Below are 7,321 nucleotides of genomic sequence, written 5' to 3' on the forward strand. Positions count from 1 at the left end.
TTAACCCCAGGAAATCCTCCTTTCTTAATGCTTCCTCCTGTCATGCAGTGCCAGGCTCTCCTTGATGTCCCCTGGGTACCCAATTCTGGATTCTACCTAGTTACTGCCCAAAATTTAGACTGCTCTCCTGATCCCCAGCACCATCAAAGCTTATCCCCCATTACTCTGTGACGAGAATCAAGTAAAATTAATTTTAGCTACGAGTTTACATATTGATAATATGAGTGCTTTGCCAGACAATTCTAATACATAAAACTCTGGTTTACTTAATCAACTCCAATGCTATAACAAAACAACTACACAGGAACCATAAGATGGGTTAAATAGTGCTCCCTACCCCCAATTTATGTATACCAGGAACCCTGAATACAACCTTATTTGTAAACACGGTATTAGTTTGATAGGGCTTCCATTACAAAATACCACAGACTGCGTGGATCAAACAACAGAAATTTGTTTTCTCAGAGTTCTGGAGGTTCTGGAGATTTGGTTTCTTCTGAGGCCTTTCTCCCTGGCTTGCAAATAGCTGCCTACTTGCTGTGTCTTCACTTGGCTTTTCCTCTGAGTGGCAGAATCACTGGTGTCTCGTGTGTGTGTTCAAATGCCCTATTCCTATAAGGACATCAGTCCGATTGAATTAAGGCCCGCCTATATGACCTCATTTAACCTTAATTATCTCTTTGAAAAAGTCCTATATCCAAATATAGTCACATTCCGAGGTCCTGCAGATTCGGGCTTCAACATAGAAGTTCTGGGGAGGATACAGTTTAGCCCATCATAGGGCCTTTGTGGGTAAAGATTGTTAAGGATCTAAAGATGAAGACATATTTGATTTACAGTGGGTTCTTATAAGAAGAGGAGAGAAGCAATTAGAAGAAAGCCTGTGAAGACAGGCAGGGATTCATGTTATGCTGCTATAAACCAAGGAATGCCAGGAGCCACCAGCATCTGGAATAGGCAAGGAAAGATATTTTCCTAGGCCTTCAGAGGTTCTGTTGATACTTTGATTTCAGACTTCTAGCCTCTAGAACTCTGAAAGAATAAAATTCTATTGTTTTAAGCTACCACATTTGTGGCACATTTTTACATTAACCTAGGAATGTAAACAAGGACAAGGACCTCTAAAGCACCTCCACTAGTCATCTCAGTGCCCTCTTATAGACAGATGTATATAAAGATAGTCTGGTATTAATTCTTGAGGAGAAAATTTATCAACGGGTTTTGAGGGGGGAAAAGTCTCTATCTTCAGGTTTCAATTTTTATAATCTATCCAAATGCTTTTTTGTTTAATGAAAAATATAATAAATTTGCTGATTCTCCACTATGATGGAATGTTTGAGATTGTATCATAAAATAGTTTAGGTCTTTCTTCATATTCAAAATACTCATAAACGATTTTTATCCTCAAATGGCTGAATTTTGCACATTTACATTTACAAAGGAGGAAGAGTACAAAGGAGAAGGAAAAAGAGCAGGACGAGAAGCAACAACTAGTGTTTAAAAAATAGTTTGCAAATGTCAATCATGTGAGCATTCCCAGAATAATTTCTTTCTTTACAACTGGTTTTAAAATAGAGTGACAGTGGCTCAAAATGGCAACTGCCAAAATGTTTAAAAAAAAAAAAAAAAAGTTACATGTAACAGCAACATCGTAAGATAACTTTGATATGTTTTTAACATGAGAATTTGCGGTGAAATTTGGGGTCATAGCTATTCCTATTTTATTCTACTTGTAAACAATTGGTAAAAAACTATGCTATTGCCATTACCTTAGTGACATTTCCTTACTACATAAAGTGTATATTTATTTTGATATGTAACTGGCAATGTTTTGGGGGCATATTTTTAAAAAATTGACCAAAGTCTAGTACATATTATCACTGGAGAATGTTAACCTGTTTACTTTCTAATAATCTGCTTATGTACTGTAAGTTATTCATGATTTGGGGCATAGTCTCTAAATGTATGAGAAGCTAATCATATTACACATATGGAACTAACTCTAACTCTACTGTTGGAATTGTGAGGAGATAGATGCAGAAAAGTAGCAAACCATATAGATCTACTACTTTTGTGAGCAATTAATCTCGTTGACATACTTATATGAGCTTGCATAAAAAAATGCCTGGAAAGCATGCTGTTGAATTCAGTTGTTCATTAATATTGATCATATGCTGTCCCCATTGTGTTAGGAGCTGCTTAAAGATTACCTGCAAAAGTATTACAGCATTATTGATTTTAAAACTCCCTAAAGCCTCGTGTATCTTGAAAGTCCATTTATGCTTTCATGGTTAAGAATGATATTACCATTGTTGTCTAATCAGATAATTTGGAATTTTATGAATACTAATCAGAACACAAGCTTATAGTCACCACTCTGTATACTTCTTCTTTATGCCCTGATGCATAGAAAGACAAACTTCTTTACAAGACTTTTGAAGTGAAAAGCAATTGAGATTACCCTTGTCTTCTTTTTGTTTTACAGCCTCTGAGTGGTTGAGTAATATGCATTTGTTCTCAAACTTTGATCTGCTATTAAACTGTTTCAAAGCAGTGTGAGAGTGATATACATGTGTGCTTATGTGTGTGTGTGTTCTGGTATGTTATAGAAAATATATGAGATGCCTCAAATATACTAAAGTTTTGGCTGTAAAATTAAGAATATGGCCAATTCTTAATTTTCATGTTTTAATATGATGCCACTAGGCAATCCTAGAATTAAATTTCCAGGAACCATTATGTGAACAAAGAAATGTATTAATACCAAGCATAGTATTCACAGTAAAGGATAGCCATTGAAATTGCCTTAAAAAATGCGATATCTAGTTATAAATAGATAACTAAGGATATTTTTCTGATGTGAGATCTGTCTTTCAGCTGCTGACAATTTTAATGCCATACAAAGTGCTTATCCCAAATTACTAGCAGAGACCAGCACATAACGAGTACCTAATGAATAAATGTTATTTAACCTGAAATTAGCAGGGGAAACACCTTCTGTAGCATACTGGGCAGTGTCCATTTCTTTCTTATCCTCCCAGTACAAGCAACACTATATGCTATACGTGATTATTGTTACTTATAGTGTTACAAGACCTTAAAGTAATATGTTTTTTTCAGTATCAAAATAGAGAAGATTATGGAATGGGGGTAACCCCAAAGACAAAAGTTTTCTAGGATCCCTAATTCTCATATGAATAGCCTACTTATTATCACTTGGGGCAATAAAACTGGAAACTGTTGCTATTGAACCTCAAACATAACTTTTGGCTAGGAAGCAAATTTTGTAAGCTGAGACCTTGGACTACATTTATTATGTTATCTTTATGTACTAACTTGTATTCTGATCATTTTATTTTGCTCATGCATAAAGTGAATGTTTTTATTTATATAGAAATAGTTGAATTAGGTGACTAAAACACTGTTAATGAGATTATACAAGTTACATTTTTCTTCATTATGTATTTGCCAAAGAATTAAGATACATGTAATCATTATGCAAAAGTACACATTCTAATGGTCTGTTATTTACAATTCAGTGTAATACGTTTGAAGCTTAAACCGTATTAGAGACAAAACACATTGGAATCTAATTATAAATTCAAGGACTTGAAGTTGGAAAGGTGTAGAAAGGTTCCAGAAAATATCTAACTTAATTATTGAGTAAAAATCCAAAAGAAGGCCAGGCGTGGTGGCTCACACCTGTAATCCCAGGATTTTGGGAGGCCGAGGCGGACAGATTATGAGGTCAGGAGATCAAGACCATCCTGGCTAAAAGGGTGAAATCCCGTCTCTACTAAAAATACAAAAAATTAGCCAGGTGTGGTGGCAGGCACCTGTAGTCCCAGCTACTCGAGAGGCTGAAGAACCTGGGAGTGAGCCGAGATGGAGCGACTGCACTCCAGCCTAGGTGACAGAGAGAGACTGTCAAAAAGAAAAAAAAAAAAAAAAAAAAAAAAAGAAATCCAAAAGAAAATGATGTCATAAACCTAAAATTAGAATACAGTGTAGGCAGCAAATATAATTTTTATCACTCATTATTTCCATATCCTTGTTTATTCAAAATGTATCAAACACCTACTGTGTGCCAACATAAGTCTTCTCACACAGAATTTATGGTCTAGTAGGGAAAAGCAATAGGAAACCATTCATTTCAACACTTTGTCATGAGTACTTGAAAAAAAGTGTGTACAAGGAACATAACATCAGTCTCACATTGTAATTACAGAGTCTATCTCTTTTCATAATATCTAATACACCGTGACCCATTTCCTGAAAATACTCTGAAATATTTCCATTGCAGAGGATTTGGAGTCCTGTATTTTTTGTAGCAATGTGCTTAGTGAATTCATGCTGATTCTGTTTACATCTGTGAAGACCAACATATGAATACACAGATTTTCAACATGGCAGGAAATGTGGCTTAATGGAAAGGGCATAGACTTTATAGTTAGGCAGAGTGTGTTAAAATCTATGCTTTTTCAGATAGATATGTTACTTATCCTCCCTGAGCCCATTTTATTGCCTCTAAAACGAGATTATAGTCTTACAAAGCATTACAAAAATAATATGTATACTCATATTGTCTAGTATGCATGCATGGGACTCCAGAAAGGTTTAATCTTTGGCCCTTTTGCTTTACTCCATCCTCATCCGTTAAATGAAAATTGCTGAATTTCTTGGAGTATGAAAAATAACAGCAGCCATAACCTCTGAAACATGTAATCTTTTTCTAAAATCCAGATGTCAGCCAAGGTCATGATGTCTTTTGGCGTGTAAATAAAAGGAGCTCCAATGTACCAATTCACATCATCTGGAAATCCCAGAGGCTGCCCCAAGATTGCTGGACAGGCTTCACCTGTGCCCTCAGGAAGTGTCCAGAATATTTGGGACTTAAGAAACCACTGTTCGCTCTATCTTCAGCTTCCTGAACCCACTGGATTCTTGAATCTCTTGGGCATCACATGCAGCAATACTTTTCCCCTTTTGCCAGGATAAGCCACATCAGTAGTACAGCCCTTTCACCTTGATTTCCCCAAGTATCACTCACAGGCATATGTGTTTAGCAGCTGTTATTGTAGAGCTCAATGCTCCAGCAGAAGCAATTCACATAGCATCTGTGCAAACAACTAAAACCTGAATTTTGGACATCACAATTTCTTACTAGCTACTTTTCATCACATATTACAGCCTCCCAGCACATTGCTTGACTTCTCTCTCTCCTTGAAGACTTTATTTCTGCCTTTCCTTTTAGAATTTCTGGTTCTCAGTCTTCTGCATCCATTCCCCAGTTCTTCCCTTTATTTTGCAGATCCATTTAGGTCATCTTGCTCTTCTCACCTTCTAGCCAAGTTTCACTTTTACAAAGACACAGGAGGCCTGAGTAAATAGCATCATGGATTCCAGGTTCCTATTTGCCCTATTTTTATTAGACAGACTTCCATTGACCTCCTTCCTTGGAATCACTGTTGTTTTGTTGTTGTTGTTGTTGTTATGGAGTTTCACTCTTTTAGCCCAGGCTGGAGTGCAATGGCACGATCTTGGCTCACTGCAACCAGCATCTCCTGGGTTAAAGCAATTCTCCTACCTCAGCCTCCGAAGTAGCTGCGATTACAGACATGTACCACTATACTCGGCTAATTTTGTATTTTTAGTTGAGACAGGGTTTCACCATGTTAGTCAGGATTGTCTTGAACTCCTTGACCTCAGGTGATCCACCCACCTCTGCCTCCCGAAATGCTGGGATTACAGGTGTGAGCCATGGCACCTGACCCGGAATCACTGTTTTAACTGCTGTCAAGAACTCGCAGAGGACTTACTGTTTCCGTCATTTTCTATTCCTCCCTCATCCAACCCTGTCATGGAAGAGAGACTTATTTTCTCTGTGATGTAAATTACTCCACTCTCTTCAGTAATTTCTTACCAGTTTTGGTTTAAATAACTATTTTTCCTCCTAGGAACAAGTCCTTAAACCTAATTTTTCTCATATTAAGTGGTTTCTAGGGAACATTTCTGAATTCATATTGAGTTTTTTTCCTCACCTGCAAAATTGAAAAGTCAGATTAAGTGATCTCCAAGGATTCTTATTTGCTTAAAATTATATAATTTTTGACTATAGTTATTTATATGTTTTTTTCTTTAGCTGTTATATGCTTTGCTATCAGTTATCAGTTAATTTTACAATCTGTCATTTTTACTCTCATTTGAAGTGAATTGATGAGTCAAAACTCTAACATCACTATGATTTCCTTCTCCCTTCCCCAGTTAGTTGATGTTCTGAGAAGTACAGGTTTTAGAATCCCAGATTCTTAGTCTGAGGCCTCAGTCTGTCACTGGTAGATATTGATTGAGAAATATTATATAGTCTTTCTGACCTTCAGTATTTAAAAAAAACTGTAAAAGAGGATGATAATGACAAATACGTAAGTTATAGTAAAGAATAAATGAGATGATTTATGTGAAAAGAGTTTATAAATTGTAAGGCACTATCAAATGTTAATTAATTTGTGAGGAGGGTAGAAGTGGAAACTGAGAAAGAGGAGAAGGAGAGATAGTTCCTGTAGCATGATTTTCATTTTGTAGCAATGAAAGAAAATGGTTCAAATTGTTCTATAACTAGTCATTGGTCATTCACCTTTTTTCCTGTCTCAGATATTGGCAATGTACCACCTCAAAGGCAGGTGTTAGATAATTTATTTGACATGTGCTTCACAGCACAAAACTGTCTACTTAAATAAATATATTGTTTTTAATTGGTGTGGCGCTGACAAAAAAAAAAAAAAAATCACAGATCCCCTGAATCCTTTTTACTTTTTGAAAATCAGCCCTATCAGGAAGTCAAGGTCCGGGAACTGAACAGTTCCCGCATTGTTTCCTGTTCCATGTGTATATTTATTAGACTCTACAACCATTGAATTTCATAACATTTTAAACGGAAAGAAATGGAGGGTCAAATACACCTCTCAGAAGAAGAAATAGATTCATAAAATCTTGCCCCAGTGCAGGACAAACTTGCCTACCTTCTAAGTCCTCACCCATGGTTGAGATCCGATTGCAGTGCTTCAAATGATGATGGTGATTTTTTTTTCTCCTCATACTTTTATTTTATTTTTTAACTTTTACTTTTTTGAGACAGGGTCTCATTCTGTCACACAGGCTGGTGTGCAGTGGTGTAATCTTAACTCACAGCAGCCTCAACCTCCCAGGCTCAAGCAATTCTTCCACCTCAGCCTCCTAAGTAGCTGGGACTACAGGTGCACAGCACCATGCCTGGATTTTTTTTCGTTTGTATTTTTTGTAGAAGCGGTGTTTTGCCATGTTG

At 36.5% G+C, this 7,321-nt stretch overlaps 1 protein-coding gene across 1 annotated transcript in view; it reads left to right on the forward strand.

Moving 5' to 3' along the window:
• The window catches only part of EDIL3 (EGF like repeats and discoidin domains 3), a 456,634-nt gene that overhangs the window by 199,589 nt on the left and 249,724 nt on the right, over positions 1 to 7,321 (forward strand). The gene's annotated exons all lie outside the window — the stretch shown is intronic.

Source organism: Macaca thibetana, chromosome 6 (assembly GCF_024542745.1).
Source record: "Macaca thibetana thibetana isolate TM-01 chromosome 6, ASM2454274v1, whole genome shotgun sequence".
Classification (NCBI taxonomy): domain Eukaryota; kingdom Metazoa; phylum Chordata; class Mammalia; order Primates; family Cercopithecidae; genus Macaca; species Macaca thibetana.